This window comes from Lissotriton helveticus, chromosome 10, assembly GCF_964261635.1.
Source record: "Lissotriton helveticus chromosome 10, aLisHel1.1, whole genome shotgun sequence".
NCBI classification, from domain to species: Eukaryota; Metazoa; Chordata; class Amphibia; order Caudata; family Salamandridae; genus Lissotriton; species Lissotriton helveticus.
In genome coordinates, this window is record NC_136071.1 from 1,167,770,039 (window position 1) to 1,167,787,179 (window position 17,141).

At 42.8% G+C, this 17,141-nt stretch overlaps 1 protein-coding gene across 2 annotated transcripts in view; it reads left to right on the forward strand.

The window, feature by feature from the left end:
- Positions 1-17,141, forward strand: part of EFHB (EF-hand domain family member B) — a 250,589-nt gene that overhangs the window by 146,279 nt on the left and 87,169 nt on the right. The gene's annotated exons all lie outside the window — the stretch shown is intronic.

Sequence of the window (17,141 nt, forward strand, 5' to 3'; positions counted from 1 at the left end):
TTGAGGAAGACGTTACTCCGTCTTAGGAAGAACATATGGTCTCTCCTTACACGTGGAGTACATTGTTTACTTGCGGTTATACGGAGCCGGGAAACGCGACTATTTGAAATTACTAAGACCGCAAATCCATAGTACATCAATATTTGGCTTATGAGAAAGAAGTATTGGGAAATTTACCTTAGATAAGACAGCTCTGAAGAAGTTTGTGGTTGAACACCACCAAAGACGAAACACGTGTTGGCAACGGCTAGAGAATTCTTAAGAAGATTTACATCAAAAATAAAAGAAGAAAAGACACAAGATTTTGTCATTTGCTGATCTATATTTCCTATTATCTGTTAGCTCAAGATACATATTGTGTTTATTTTCTCTTCTAATAATAAGTATCCGAAAAGTAACTCTGAAAGAAGTCACTACTTTGGGAAAAAACCAAAATAAACAATAATAAATTCAAGATAGAAATTAGGAATGTGACACGAGCTGAACACAAGTGAGCAGTACGAACCAGAACAGGCACAAGGACGCACGACCGCAGGAATTTAACACTTTTAAGGAACCAAAAAATAGGAACAAAATGGGAGTGACAGAAATATAGGCTACTGAGTGATAAAACTGCCACCTGAAAGTACCAATGGAGTTGTGATGCATGGTCATACAAAAAATAAACCTTATATATTCTAATTCTTGTCACATGACAGGAGTTTCCAGTCAAATGTATCCTTCGTCTTGTTTGGGTCACATTCTAAAAATATATTTAACGTATTCAAGCTTTCTTGGCTTGGGAAAAGAAAATTAAGTGCCTTCTCTTTTTCCATATTTACATATAGCTTCCTGGTGGAGGTTGTTCTTCTATTTCTATGGCCAGAATGGAGGAGGAGGCCATGCTGCCAGTTTTACAGGAATGGTGTGCCTGAGATTTCTCTTCTTGTCAAGTGGTGTAAATGTTCACAGCATGAAAGACTTGCAAATGCCGAGTCTAATGTGCTTGACAATAAGTGGTCTTTCTGTGGCCGGGCCTTCTCCACTTGAATGGCCTGTTTTTGGTGTCTGTCGGAAAGTCTTTGCCTCCCAGAAAGACCTTGAGCACACTGTGGATCTATACTCCGTACATCACAGAAGGTCCTCTTTAGTCTGAAGGGTCATGTGAGAATTTGGGTTGTTGCTTGATTGGAGGGTGGTCGGGGTAGTTGCCCCTGATCAAGCAACAGTCACAATTCCTGTCAGGGTGAACACAAAAGTCACAAAATTATCCTGTACTTACCCTCTGGCCGCTTTGCACACAAGCTGTCAAGCTTAACTTAGAGGCAATATGTAAAGTATTTATGCAGCACACCGACAGTAATAAAGTGAAAACACAACACAAAAAAAGTCTACACCAATTTAGAAGAACAGAGAACATTTTAATAAATTACATGATACCAAAATGACAAAAATCCAATCACTAGAGCCAACGGTATGTATTTTTTAAGTTTTTAGTAAAATCTAGCGGCAAAAGATCAAAGTGGCAATCACGAACATCTAGTCATGCGAGACCGGGTCAAAGTTGAAAAATATGGCCGACTGCAATGAAGCGCAGGTCGGATATTAGAAGTTGATTGAGCCTTGTCAGCACTTACCTTCGGACTTTAAAGCAATTTTGGAATAAAATGTTCTGAGAAGGTAAAGTTCAGTGGGGTATGGCTGCAGGCCGTGTCAGAGGAGGAGGCATCATACTTGGGGAGCCGCTGTTCGAAGTTGCGGTGAAGATTTCTACGTTCTGACTTAGTTTGTCTTTTGAAAGTCGAAAATCTCAAGCAGGTCTAGGCAAGAGGCTGTAGCCGACAAGAGTTCCAGGAGTCTGGATAACTCCTTTGGTGAAGGACCATTGAACAGGATTTGCTGCTGTGGATAAGAACATAGTGGGAACTACCATGAAGTAAGTCTGACCTGTAAAACACTTTATGCCGATAGATGTGCAGGTTGGTCCTGGTCTTCCTTTGTGTTCTCAGAGCAGTTTTCTGCAAAAAAGAATTCTATAGCCCAAGTTTTCGATTCTGGCTACCTGGGCACCTATAACACCACAATCAATGATCCAGGACTGGACGTAGGGGTTCAGGACTCTCTCAGGATGTGTCCAGGTTCAAGATGGCGGGAGCCTTTTCTGTCTCTTAGGCTCTGATCAGGAGACCAGCAAACTAGATCTTGGAGTCGCTCGTGTTGTCCTGGTTTCAAGTGATGAAGCAGGGCTCAATCAGCAGTGCAGGCCTCTGAGGTTTCACGGCAGCCTCCCGGCAGCAAGCAACGCCTTCAGATGCAGCAAAGCAGTCTTGTGGAGTACACAGCAAGCCACAGCCGCAGGCAGTCCTCTGAGAGTCCTTCTGCAGGTCCAGAAAGAGAACTTATAAAAGTCAAAAAACTATTATATACCTAGACTGTCATTATTCAATAGCCATTTTTATGAGATCGTTTAATTAACTTAATCTGATTTTGCCATGTTTTTATGCATTTCACAAACACTTTACCATATCATTCAGACAACATTTCTGTACCAGGCACATTAGTTACAGCCCTGTTTGAATAAACTTTTCATTTACCTGAAGTCAAATATTGTAAAGAAAATATCAATCAAATACATTTGTTATTTTATATATATATCCAACATTGTCAGTCTTTACATATTTAAAGAAAAAGCTTACATCAATCTTATGGTTTCTAAAATTTTGAGGTCTCTATTATTAGTCTTATGCTTGACCGCTTGTTTCCATGATCCCATTGGGGTTATAAAGCGCACTCCGTTGCTGTAGGCTACCGATGTCTCTTGCAGGGTTGTGTGCATTAAGTTCTCACATTAGCCGTGATAACTCCCCAAGTTTAGTCATCGATGCTTTCCGAACCTCACAATACATTTGGGTTCTCATCAGGACCCTGACTGGTTAGTTCTTTTTAACTCTCCTTGCACTTATTGTCCTTTGTGATGATTGCAAATATCACTCAATTCTTTCTTCTATGTACACAGTTGATAGGTATAGTTAAAGCCGAAGAAACATCAAAGAAACTAAAGAAACGTTTAAAAAAAAAAAGAGGGCACCGACCTTACCTATAAGATCTCAATATTTTGAAAACCATAAAACTGGTGTAAGCTTTATTTTGATTATTAATGTAGCCCAACCCAGCTGATTAAATGGCTGAAGCCCCTTGTACATAGCTTTATAAAAATGGAATTTTCAAAATTGTAATTTAATTACAATTTCATAGATATCAAACAGGAAATATTTACCTGTTCCCAATCACAAGTTAGCACTTATTAAATGTTACAAGGCAACCCAGTGTTATCCTATGGGACAGGTAGGCCTCACAGTAGGGAAATACGAATGTCAGAGTTGTTGCAAACACTGTAAGCCCACAATTTTCTCCAGCTAAAATTTTAAGCAAGTCTGCTGAAATTTAGCTGGGAAAAATGGCTAGTAAATTAGCTTATTTGTGCTATAAACATCAGTGTTGTTGTTTATCAGGAGCAATAATTATTGTTTCCAACACTGGGTCAATCTTAAAGAGGCATAAGTGTGTTGTGGGTGTAAGTTTCTTTGAGGGCAGTGCTTACGGTTTCTTAGTTTAAGGGCTCATTGTTTGCTGCCAGGCAGTGACCCTGCCGCTGGTCTCTGATCCCACAGTTAGCATACTCTTCATGCAATGCATATGGTAAGATTGTGAAGCTGCATTGGCGTTGTGATTATGAAATGGTTATTTGGGCCTCCCAATCCTTTTGGCGAGAATTTCTCAACCATGCATAGTTGTGGTAGCGGCAATGTTTTTATTAGTGGAGATTAATATAGCTCCTGAGGACAACTGCTGCATCGCCCGGATTCATGGATTTTTGGTAGAGGTTATACATAGCAGCTACTGTAACCCATTTGACCACTTTTTGTTGGTACTTTCTCCAGTGGTTTTTGGTTGTAATCTACATAGTCCATCACATATTGAGGATTGGAGATGATAGACTAGTCATTCAGTATCCAGTAGGCATTTTATTTAAAAAAACGTGACGAGACAGAACATAGAGAAGAATTATGTGGATTACCCTAGATGTTAGGATTAAGGGCATCCTTTAAGATTTCAACCTATTTGCATCAGAAGAGTTTGGTGCTTAAAAACCGAGCCCACATTTTCCTAAGGTTATTATAAGAGTTCCTTGCAAGCTCTAGAGAAAACTAAGGGAACCCAAAGATAGGGGCAGCTGTCATCAGAAATGCAAACTGTATCTTCCGAAGTTAAGATTCTGGTGGTCAATTATTAAACCTTTATTGAAGATGGGGGATGGGAGTAGCCCCTCCAATAAAGGCTTGTAAGCCTTTTAGACATGCATGCAAAAGTCTTTTCTAAATTGTTGTTGGATAAACTGGAGGAGTGGGTTTCTCCAAATAATTGTTTAGCCGTAGAACAAGGAGGGTATTGGGCAGGCCATTCCACAACCAATCACCGTGTTGCATTGTGGGCAATTGTGATGATGTTCATCGATATAAGTGATGTATTTTTTGTTGCTTTGTGTACTTCTTGAAAAGTTTTCGGTACTGAGGACTGAGCTAGGTTATGTGAAAAATTGTCAGCTTGTAAAATACCACAGGGTCTGCTGTCCCTAATACAAGCATTACATAGCTCAAATTGGACCCAAGCAGAAATGGACCCCTCTGGCCGCCTTAGTAAAAAGATATATGTTAGTAATGGACTGTGCCAGGGCTGTGTTCAAGCCCAGATTCTTTTTAGTTTATTTGTGGCCGATGTACCCAGTTAATTCGCTTTTCAAGCTCCTTCTCTCCGCAAATGGAATCTTCCCATACACTGTGTTTAATGTACGGAGAGCACGTTGTACTATTAGATTATACCCCAAGAGGTCTTCAAAATAAAATCGCCATTTTAAGAGATTATTGTAAGGAAAACATTTTAAAGATAAATAAGGAAAAACAAAAGTATTCGTTTTTGGGGAAAAAGTAACACATTTTACATAGTTAATAGATGAGGCATTACTGGAAGAAATCAGAACGCATAATTATTTAGGGCTGCTTTTCTCTCATAATTTAGACTGGGATGAACATGTTGATGTTATTAAATCTAGAGCACTTGTATAGTCATGTTCCCTTGTGAAGTTTAATAGGATGTATAGAGGGTTGTCATACACGCCTCTTGTTAAAGCATTGTTACCCAAAATTCCACCACTAGCACTTTATGGTTTTTAAATAATAGGTATAAAAAGTGATATTTTAGATCCAGTGGAAAGCAGTTGCTTGAAAAAAAATATTAAATTTGCCAAAAGGGTAAATGATTCCCTATTCCTTTCTTTCGGGTTTTATTTATCCCGGAAATCATCTATTATGCTAACGCTACAGACCCTAGGCAATTGAGATATATTTCCATATCTATTATATTTACCAGATCCAACTCTTCATCTTGAAACTTTAAAGTTTAGATCCGGATGTAATCCCGTCTTGGGGGGTCCGAAGTATAGCTGAGATAGTTAAGGAAAGGAAATTATTTTGCATATGTGAGCAGAAAATTAAATGTCCTATTACACATGTTTTCATAGAGTGTCCTGAATTTTTAAAGCTTTTGCTTTTAAAGTATGGGATTTATGGGAAACACAATGCCATCGACCTGATCACCAATATGCGTTTTTTTAGTGCTTAGAAACGTACACTTAAGAAGGAATTTAAGTTGTTCTTAGGTTAAAAAACTGTTATCAATGAAGTACAGGAAAGGTCGAAGGTATATTTATTAAATTCAAGTTTGGCCGCTATCAAAGTGTCAAGGTCCGTTTTATTATTTTTCGAAGTGTAATAGTTATGGTCCATTTGCTGCATATGAGCCAGCATTGAAGCCGACTTCTTTTCTTCGTTTTACTTTTTGACTTAAACGTAGCCTATTATGAAACCCATAGATGCTGCCCTGAAAGCGTCCCAAATTAAATGAAAGGGTGCTTGTCTATTTTCATGAATTGTGAATTAATCATTGACAAAGGTGAGGAAACAGAAGAGGTGTCCGATAGCACTGAATTATTGAATCGCCATAGGGATTTATTGGGGTTGCTAGCAAAGATCTCCAAATCAGTCCACTCCGAAGTATAGTCGGTTATTAAAATAGAACCGATCTCTGGATTACCCAGGTTTTGTAATAAACTTTTGTTTAGGAATATGTAATCCATTCGAGATTGAGAGTGATGGTTAGCTGAATGGAATGAAAACTCATGAAGGTCAGGGTTGAATAGTCTCTAAGTTTTGGTAAGTGACTTTTGAGATATGGTGGTTTTGGAGACTTTATGAGAGGCATAGGTAACTAATCCAGATGTCAGTTTCCTGTCCATGCATGAATGCATGATCTTATTGCAATCTCGTCCCATCAGTAGGTTTTCAGTGGGATGTTCAGAAATGGTGTGAGAGTGTTTTCCAACAAACTTGGATCGGGAGGGGTTGGACCGTATATATCCATTATAGAGAGAGTGGCATCATGAATTTTGAGTGTAACTAGTATCCACTGACCATCTAAATTTTGATGTTGAAAGAGTAATGTTATATTTTATTGCTTAAAACAAGGGATCACACCATTCTTATTGGAGATTGAGGGAGAAAAATAGTTTTGCCAACCCTTTGTTTTTTTAACTTGTCACCTCTGAATCAATGTCTCCTGTAATAAAGCTATTTGACACTACAATCCAGCTAGATGTGGCAGTACATACTTAGATGTGGCAGTACATATTGACGCTTAATTGGGTTTTTCAAAAATTTAGCATTCCATGTTACAACTCTAAATAGTGTTAAATCTTAAAAACGTTTGACTCTTACAAAAAGCTTTTAATATCATGGTTAGGAAGAAAGTTAAGAAGATAAGGAAAAGAGGGTAAAAAGAAAGGGAGATGTGGATAGGGAACATAAAATAAAATAAACTGAGGGTAACATCCCCCAATAGATTGACTAGAATGATTTTGGCATCACAGGAACAAAATTGTTAAGATGGCGACAAAGCAAGAGAATGAAAAGGAGCACCTCAAAGGATGAAGGGACAGTGGAACACCTAAGTGAGATGTATGGGTACGATGAAAACAGGGGAATGAACACACAAGACTTTGTAACCAGTAAAAGGACTAGGAACACCAAAGCACCTTGACAATAACATGACTTAATGATGTCAATTCAATGTCAATAGCATCAATTCTACCATTTCTAAAAGAATCTAATCTGGACCCTAAAGATCCGAATAATTACAGACCTATTTCGCGCCTTCCTCTGCCGGCAAAGATGATTGAAAAGGTTATGAACATCCAACTTAGTACATTTCTTCAGACCAACTGTTTGTTGGATCCGACGCAATTTGGCTTCCGTGCCGAACACAGCACGGAGTTGGCCCTAATTAAATCAACAGAGGAGATCAGAGAGGCCTTGGACCAGGGAGGAGCCGCAATATTGATTATGTGAGAGCTCTATCGGGGGCCTTCGATACGGTTCACCATGAAGTTCTGATGGACCATATAGCGAAAAGGGGGGTTCAAGGCAAGGCCTGGGATCTCCTAAAATCTTTTCTCACTGACAGAACTCAAACGGTGGACCTGGGCAAAGATAGATCTAGGCCCTTCTTCATTCCGTGCGGGGTGCCGCAGAGGTCAGCCCTCAGACCCACACTATTCAACGTGTATGTGTCTTCATTGGCAGCCCTTATAAGATCCTATGGGTTCCAACTGACTTCCTATGCGGATGACACGCAAATTGTGTTGTCCCTTCAGAGGGGTAAAGAGGCCGAGGCAGGACTACGCTTTGTGACTGCATGTAAGGCATTACGAGTTGGATGTCTTTAAACTGCTTGAAGTTAAATGTAGGGAAAACGGAGGTTATCATTTTTGGTAACTCCACAAATCTCTGGACACCTGATTGGTGGCCTGGTGTAATGGGCTAGCCTCCGGCCCCCACCGAGAAGGTGAAGAATCTGGGGGCGATCGTGGGCTCAAAACTTTATTTTGGGGAGCAGCTAGGCCGGATCGTTTCCACTTGCTTCCTCCTCCTTAGGATCCTGAGAAAAATGCAATTTCTCCTTCCAGAGGACAGCCTTAGGACAGCAGTCACAGTGCTCATTTTGTCACGACTGGATTACTGTAACAGCCTCTACCTTAACATCCAAAGGAGACATCTTAACAGACTCCAGATTGTACAAGACAATTAGCCTGTTGTATTGTGGGAGGATATTGAGCTGGCCGATGGACTATGTAAGGGATTGCTTTTTGCAACAAGGAAATAATATTGGAGCCATCTGAACCTTCTGGAATACCAAACAGCCTAAGATTATTCTTCTTGTTTCTGTTTTCCAAGTCTTCTGTCAAACTCTTGAGTTGTTCGATGTCTCTTGCCAAGTGAGATACCTCAGGAGCATAGACCTCCACTGTGCTCACTCATTGTTCAAGAGGAGAGATCAGCTGATCATGGGACGACCATTTTTCCTCAATACGTTGCAAAGAGGCATTGATTTTTACTATGAATGTCTCAGTTCTAATTAGCTCCATAACATCCTTCAAAGTCAAAGGAGAAAGTGATATAGAAGGAGAATCAGAGTCCTTTTAGGCTGCTTGACAGAATAGGAACTATTGGACTGTTTTGAAATTGCTCTGGATACCTGAGGGTGACCAAACACTCTTTTTCAGGATCCTTCCATGACCTTTGAAGTAGCAACAAATGCAGAACGTTTCTGAGGGTGTTTAATGTGCATACTATTCACAGACTTGAAGGGAGAACATTTATTGTCACTATTGGCTTTGCATAACCTCTCCATACAAAGTCTAGAAAAAATTATAGTGGTTGAAGGATACCAAACACTAAGACTATGGAGAGGATTACAAGGCAGTCAAATTGGATGCACAAAGATCCGTTCAGCAGAAATATATCATGTGGAACAATATATTCCATGTACCTTATACATAGGTCCTCACAGACTTACTGAAAGTGAAGGCATGTACTATGAGGTAACCGATATGACATACAAGTACATAGTCAGCATTCAGAATGACCATACTGACTATAAATCTCAATTAACTGCATAAGTGCAGAAAGTGATGTCCTTCTAGAATTATGAAGGAGTTTTTGCAAAAAAGAAAAACATTGAGGCAGGTATCTTCCATCTGGAATCCCCATGAAGTGCATTTGAAAAATTACCGTATGAAAGGAAGATGGCGGCTGCTGGGTTGGGCGCTGACTAGACGGCAGTAGTCATAGTAAAAATGAGTTGTCAGGATGATGAAAGACACCTCCCTGCATGGTGCTCATGCGCCGACGTCTTTCCCTCCAGAGACTTCAGGTGAAAAGAGCTGTGGCACACAGACTCTTTGCTTCTCGCTGGAGCTGCACTGGGACTCTACAGAGCAGTGGAATTCTTGTGTGGCGTCCAGCCATGGCCCCTAATGGACATGTGTGCTAATCAAAATATTTATATATCTATCTATCTATCTGTCTGTGTGTCTGTCTGTCAGTCACATTTGTTAACGCTGGAGCAGAACCCATATTGATAGTAACCGTAAAAGGTACGCTTGCTCACCGTCTATGAGGGTTGGTCCAAGGCACTGTTTGTGTTCCTCTCACATCCTGCATCCTAGTTGGCACGAAGTGAGGTATGAAGAAACTGAAGTTTCTTCTTATAACCTCTGGCTGCCCTTCTGAGTCTGCAGTTTAATCACAGACCCTTAGTATCTCAGACAGGTGGGGTCCGGAGAAAGTCTCGCCTGGTCGCCTCCTCCCTGATGCCCATGCCCGAAGCAGCGGAGTTGTTTATGGTGTGTCATACTAGAAGCCTTCATCTCCTTCCTTCCCTCACCATGCATTGCCTCTCCATGTCTGGAATGGGGTTGGATTTCCAATGATTGATGCATCCCTTCTGATTGGTGCATCTGTTTGTGCACCAGTGCCACATCTTGCCCATACTTTAGGCTGGCCTGGGGCTAATACTTTGACTTTGCCTTAGGAGCCAGCTGGTACATACATCCTCAGCCGCTTGGGAGTTACCTGTGTGGTCTAATCTACTCATCTCATAATCAGCCCTTCTCTTCCAAGCAGAGCCAGAGACAATGACATTTTCTGCCTTCAGGCAAGGTCCTCAGTGCTGGGTCACTGACTCTGCGACGTTTCACGAATCTGTAATGGCAGTGTTGCGTTTTGTTGTAGAGGAGTGATTGTGTTTGTTGGACCCACCAAGACAGCACACAACACATTTTAGTGTATGGACGTAGAAATAATATGTGCTAGATGAAGCTAGATTGTTACAAATTGTTTTAATGTCATGTAGTTTCTCCTACTGAATTAACAATGCAGTCCAGCATTACAGGCCCTGTCTTTCGGCCTCTGTGGCTGCCTGGCCTTCAGCTGCATCTTCACAGCACCCAGTGGCCCAAGGAACACAAAGGCTGACAAGATGCTTCCAGAGTCCATTGCTGAACCTTGATCAACTGTTGTCAAAGGAAGATCCCAAACCCATGCGGAGGGCGCCTCATAGAGCTTACAGTGCTAACAGCCAGATTCATCAAGCCAAAATCGGCTCGCAAAGGGCCAGATTCTGTGAATCTGGCCCTTTGCGAGCGCTATTTTTGCATTTGGGATTCATCATCCCAAATGCAAAAATCGCAATTCTAGAAATCGCTAAATTGCGATTAATTGCATTTAAGGAATCTCAATTTGAGATTCCTTAAATGCAATTCATGAACCATTTTAAAATTGCGAATTCGCAATCTGGGGCCGCTATTTACTGCGAAGTCTAACTACGTGGTAAATAGCGAAAACTTAGAAAAATGCACTTTAGTGCATTTTTCTAAGTTGTATGTTACACACACACATGTCCTTTGGACATGTGTGTTCGCAACACCAGTGTACATTACCATTTCAGGGGTGCTACAGGGTGTCCTTTGGACACCCTGGCACCCTTGAAATTGCTTCCTTATTTGCGATTTGCTAATTGCTAATCGCAAAAGGAATGACTCCCCAGCCATTCCTTATTTGCGATTCGCAATTAGCGATTTGCAAATAAGGAAGCAGTAGAAATTGCAAAACATATTGCGATTTCTACTTGCATCCCGTTTTGCGAGTCTTTAATAGCGAATCCTTAAAATTCTCTATTAAGGACTCGCAAAACATGACCATGATGAATCTGGGGGTTAGACTCCAAGCAATGGCACAAGTATCATTTACAGATGCTGATGATGTAACCAACACACAGAGAGGATGTGGTGTAAGGCCAGGGCTGCCGACTTTGGAACTGGGAAAGCGGGTTTGCGTCTCGGCGTCGGCTCAAATCTGTGATTCTGGCTAAATGACTTAATCTCCCCAAGCCTACCAAAAATGGTGTCCTTGTGAAATGTGACTGGTGCTCATCTAAAGTGCTCCAATACCTCAGGGTCGAGTTTGCCCTATAAAACTGCAATAAAAAACAAAAACATTGTATCTGGTCCGGGTAAAGAGATATGAACAAGCATTCAGAACGCAAGGAGGTCAGGAGCCAGATTGGGGCCAGATTGGGCTATCTGATGTGTCGGGAGGACACCTGTAACGTCGGCATCTTCCAGATGTTCAGACTTTTCCCTCCAGCCCTGGAGAATATTAGTAGAATGTCATTATCCAAGGTACAAAAGCCTGCCTTGCACTTCATTTCAAGGCCTTCTGAGGCGAAGGTTCTCGAAGCGGGCTCAGATAATTAAGGACCCATTTTCTCCGGCACGCGGCCCACATGTGCGGGTGCCGGAAGTGCCTCGATGAGCAGCTCTCTTTATGTTCTGCTGAAAGCGATGACGTCCGTGGAATGTTCCATTGACAAGAGCTGCTCTGCATTAGGCACAACCCATGACAATTCACATGAAGAAGGGAGGAAAGCTGCGATCTATTCAAAGACAAATTGAACATGAGATCCCAAGGGTGTTCTCTTTGTGTACGACAGGAACCTGGAACAGTCTGACCCAAAAAGTAAAAAATAGATGAAAGCGTCAATGAGAAACCATGGCAACCACAGCGTAAACATCATCCATTGCTTGAAGAGCAGAGGTGAGCACAATCCTGGAGATGTAGGGTGTCAGCCATCTTGCAAGGGGGGCTAAGCCAATCACCGTCTTTGAACCAGGACTTCCTAAACTGACCCTTTGGGCAAAAGACAAACACATAGGGCTTGGTGACAGGTCAGGTGACTGTATTTTTTATTGGGATACCGGTCTGCATGATTAAATCTGGGAGGGTCAATCCCAGCTACGCACAGTGCCTTAAGGGAAGCAGGTTGTTCCAAGGCAGTGCCCAATTCATGCCTGGTTATTTATGTGACCACTATGTTAATGAGTTCCATTTCATTAGCCAAATTTCACTCTGCAAGATGCCTTAAGGTGGCGGTGTCAACTGTAGTACCCAACTCCTGCCTGATTATCAATATAAACACTCTGGGTATGATTACGATGTCAACCGGAAAGCCTCCGACTGCTAGTCAGAAGCTTTCTGACCGTGGTCGAAGGCTTTTAGACTCACACGGTCGGTTTGTGGTCCGACCGCCGAATTACAGTATCGGCAGTCGGGGCATGAACCGGCCGGCCATTCCGACACGTTCCGACTGGTTCTTATAGTCTTCCAGTTGGACGGAACCACACCGTAATCCCCTATGGATGGCGTTTCCACCGTCGGGATTACGATGTCGTTTCCCACAGCCTTTCCGTGCCGTCCTTTCCGACATAGAAAGGCTGTCGGGAAGCGACTTTGGGGGCCCCTGGCAGGGCCCCTTATCTTTCCTCCGTGGCCTATGGTTGGTGGCTGAGGGGGTACCTAGGGTGCCCCCCTGTAAATCCATGTACTGTGTGGCAGGCACCATGGGGTGCCTGCCACAGGGTGCAGAGTTTTACACACACCCCTATTTCTTTATGGGAGCCTGCACAACAGCTCATTTACGGCTGTAACACAAGCTCCCATAGGGAAATGTGACTATCCGACTGAACAGTGTTCGGTCGCATTGTAATCAGGCGGTCGGAACTGCTGACCAGAGGTCGGTCGGTCCCGAGATGGAGACGGTGTCGGTCAGAGGCATCTCCGACCAACACCGTAATAAGCCCCACAGTATGTAAATGAGTGCCATTTAAATTAGTTGGGTCCAAATATATATCTTATGTGGATATATCACAAAAATCTGGTATTAATTCGGCTTTCTTGTTCTTCTGTTGGAACCCTTACTTTAAATGTTTAGGGAATAGGTAGTAGGAGTATTTAAAAAATGTGGGTGCCGCCTTGAAATTTGTGGGGCTTGGAGTCAAGCTACTGTGATGGCTAGCTTGTGTTGTGTAGGTCTGTCCATGGTCCTCGGTGCTGGTCATTGACTGTCCGTAACGTGTGTGTGTGATATTTTATTACAATACCGCAAATTTCTAGGGCAAATTTCTAGGGCTATAGTGGGAGTTTATCGATAAACCCTTAGGTGAGTGACTGAGAGAACCTATAATTATTTCACCAATTATCTCCGTTTCCACTACATGGGACATCCTAAAAAGCTTATCTCTCTGATGAAACAATGTGTTAACTTAGCCATGTGATAGTGAAGGTTTTTGTGATGCTCCATGTAAGGTTAATCACCTGCACCCTAGTCATTCATCCTCCTAAAACTGATGGTAGGTGTAGGGCTCTAGAAGTGTGCAAAAGTGAACGTTTTTCCCCCGCAACTTCAGGAAATTTAACATCGCAATCTGTGTAGATGACGAGTCTGGTGGCTCAGTGGACGAATGCTTCCCCTGCAGGGGCCTGTGTTTGACCTCATGGTCACAAGTTCAAAAACCTGGCGGGTCCACTCAACCTTTCATCCATCTGAGTTCAATAAAATGAGTACCATTGAGTTGGGTAACAATAAACATCTGTTTTTCAACACCAAGATGCCTACGGGTGAACGTGCGCATTAAAAAATACATTTGACGTTTACAACGGTTTAAAAACTATATGGGAAAACCTATGCAAAAACATTTCTCGGAGAAAAGTTCTGCAAAGAGACACCTATCATGCACACAAAATGTTTGTGAGAAAATGTTTTGTCGAGGTAAACGGCAAGTGAAGTTGTCTGTAGCTGGAAACGTCTTCAAACTTTGCAAACTTTGGACCCTGTGTTCTCAAAATGCAGAACATTAGTTAGGTGTCTAGCTACCTCTGCCCATTTTCTATAGTTTTACCACCTTACATTTTTGTATTTGTATTTTGTATTTGTAAAGAGCATAAGACCAGAAAGGTATCGAAAAGCTATAACCCGCAAGAGCAAACGGGGAGAAAAGCAGGAGCGATTATGGTTACGAGAAAAGCCAAGTTTTCACGTGCCTACAAAACACTGAGTAAGAATCTGTGCAGGGCGATTGTTCCAGGGAGATTGTTCCAGGGAGAAGTGTGGCTCACCGATTAGAGCGGCAGACCCTGAGGCAGAGGTCTGGCCCGGGACCAGGGTTCAATTCCCGACGCGGCAGGGTCTTGGGCTCAGTGTCCACGGACTCGATAATTCTCGCCTAGGTGCCTAATCTAACCGTTGGTCCCCCTCTGCAACTCTGGGCAATAGCTTGCTTAATCTCCACAACGGCCCCGAAAGCGCTAGGATGCCTGGCCTCACCTTGGAGGTGCCCAGTAAGGGACGATCTCACAGGGAAAGCCAGGAAGGGTTCCACAGCGGTATACAGCGCCAAGATACCTTCTAGGTGATAGTGCGCTTTACAAGTATACACACATTTACATTTACATTTACATAGCCTGGCCGCTGCCACAGAAAAGACACACTCGCCCCATCTCACCTTCCTGAATCTGGGAACAATCACTTTCATCCAACCTGCCTATCTCAGCTGTCTTATTTAGAAGATACCATTTGAAGGCGGTTCACAGAAAAAAGGAGCCTGGCTGGTTGAGGGCCTTATAGACCAAACACAGGGCTTTAAAAATCAATCGCTTCCTCACTGGGAGCCAATGAAGGGTTCTCAATCCAACCCTCACCAAGATATGTCTTGGAAACGCCCAACACAAACTGAGTTTCCACATTCTGGATGACCTGTAGTTTGTTAAGCGAATTCTGGCTGGCATTCAGATACAGGGCATTACAGTAGTCAAGGCTAGGTGTTATGAGTACAATGACCACTGGAACTCTTAACTCCTGGGGAAGAAAGGGAAAAATCTTCTTCAGGCTGTTAATAATCCAGAAACAGAAGATCATTGTTCAGTTGACCTGAGAGTCAAATTTCAGAGTGTTATCGAAGATTACCCCCAGATTCTTTGCAAAGGCCCCTGGAACTGGTAGCGGGCCACATGTCTCAGGTCACCAATGGTCAGTCCAAACCAGATTCTCCGCCCGAAGACCACAATGTTCGTCTTCTCAGCGTTCATTTTAAGCTTGGCCCTGAGCCCCACACTATTGAACATATATCTTACTCCCCTATCACACCTTGCAGGAAACACTGTGTGCAAAAGTAATGTCTTTTGCTGACAACAGCCAGATGCTTTTCTCTTGGAGCAGGGATGAAATATTTCCTGGGTAAAAAATTAGGAATTGTCTGACTGCAGTTTTTCGAAGTCTTTCCCTTTATCAATTGAAATGTAATGGAGGAAAGACTGAGCTCCTTTTCTTCTGTTTAAGATCAGAAATGCCCTGGCAGTCTTTCTGGCCAAAGGAGGCCTCTCCCCCATCTATCCACACTAATGCTATTAAACATGGAGGCATTACATTTGATGGGGATCTCTTTTTTCTCCCACAATTCAACGCAGTAGTGGGGGCTTGTTTTGGCATGTGATGGATGCTAAGGACGTTTCTGCACTTTCGGTCACTGTCAGCTAGAAAACTGGTGACCCAGGCCCTGATTACATCTAGACTGGACTATGGTAATGCACTGTACCCAGGATTACCCAACTATCTGAACAATAGGCTACAGGTAGTCCAGAATGCGACTGCCCACATAGTGCTTAGCCTTCCTCTACAGGCACACGTTTCCTAAGCTCTCCGAGACTTGCACTGGCTCCCTGTAAGGAAGAGCATTATTTAAAAAAATGCATTGCTAATCCATACAGCACTGCATGGAGTAGGGCCTAGATACTAAAACAAGATTCTGTCTCTATATCCCCCCCCACACCCCACCCCTAGAAATTTGCACGCAGCAAACATCTTCCTGGTCAAAATGTCGCGGATTCGTGAATCCAGAACAGGAGGCAGGTCCTTTTCTTTCCTGGGCCCATCTCTGTGGAATAAAGTAAAGCTGGAACTATGACGTCTTACCCCTACCACTCTGTTTAGGAAGAAGCTACAAACTTGGCTCTTCTCTAACAATTAACTTTCCTGAATCTGCCCCTCGGTCGGTTGTAGAGTGCCAGGACACTCTACAGAGTAGCAGCTGCCCTATACAAGCCCCTTTTACATTACATTACAAGACTGAATAGATTCATCTTCTCTACCTGAGTGGTTGAATGTCAGTGTAGCGCCTGAGTCTCGTGGAGGTTGTTCTGTGAAGACTGAAGAGATTCTTCTCTTCCTGAGTGGTTGAATGTCAGAGTAGCGCCTAGAGTCTCGGGGAGGTTGTACTCTGAAGACTGAATAGATTCATCTTCTCTACCTGAGTGGTTGAATGTCAGTGTAGCGCCTGAGTCTCGTGGAGGTTGTTCTGTGAAGACTGAAGAGATTCTTCTCTTCCTGAGTGGTTGAATGTCAGAGTAGCGCCTAGAGTCTCGGGGAGGTTGTACTCTGAAGACTGAAGAGATTCATCCTCTCTTCCTGAGTGGTTGAATGTCAGAGTAGCGCCTTGAGCCTCATGGAGGTTGTACTGTGAAGACTGAAGAGATTCTTCTCTTCCTGAGTGGTTGAATGTCAGCCTAGAGTCTCGGGGAGGTTGTACTCTGAAGACTGAAGAGATTCATCCTCTCTTCCTGAGTGGTTGAATGTCAGAGTAGCGCCTTGAGCCTCATGGAGGTTGTTCTGTGAAGACTGAATAGATTCTTCTCTTCCTGAGTGGTTGAATGTCAGTGTAGCGCCTGAGTCTCGTGGAGGTTGTTCTGTGAAGACTGAAGAGATTCTTCTCTTCCTGAGTGGTTGAATGTCAGAGTAGCGCCTAGAGTCTCGGGGAGGTTGTACTCTGAAGACGGAAGAGATTCATCCTCTCTTCCTGAGTGGTTGAATGTCAGAGTAGC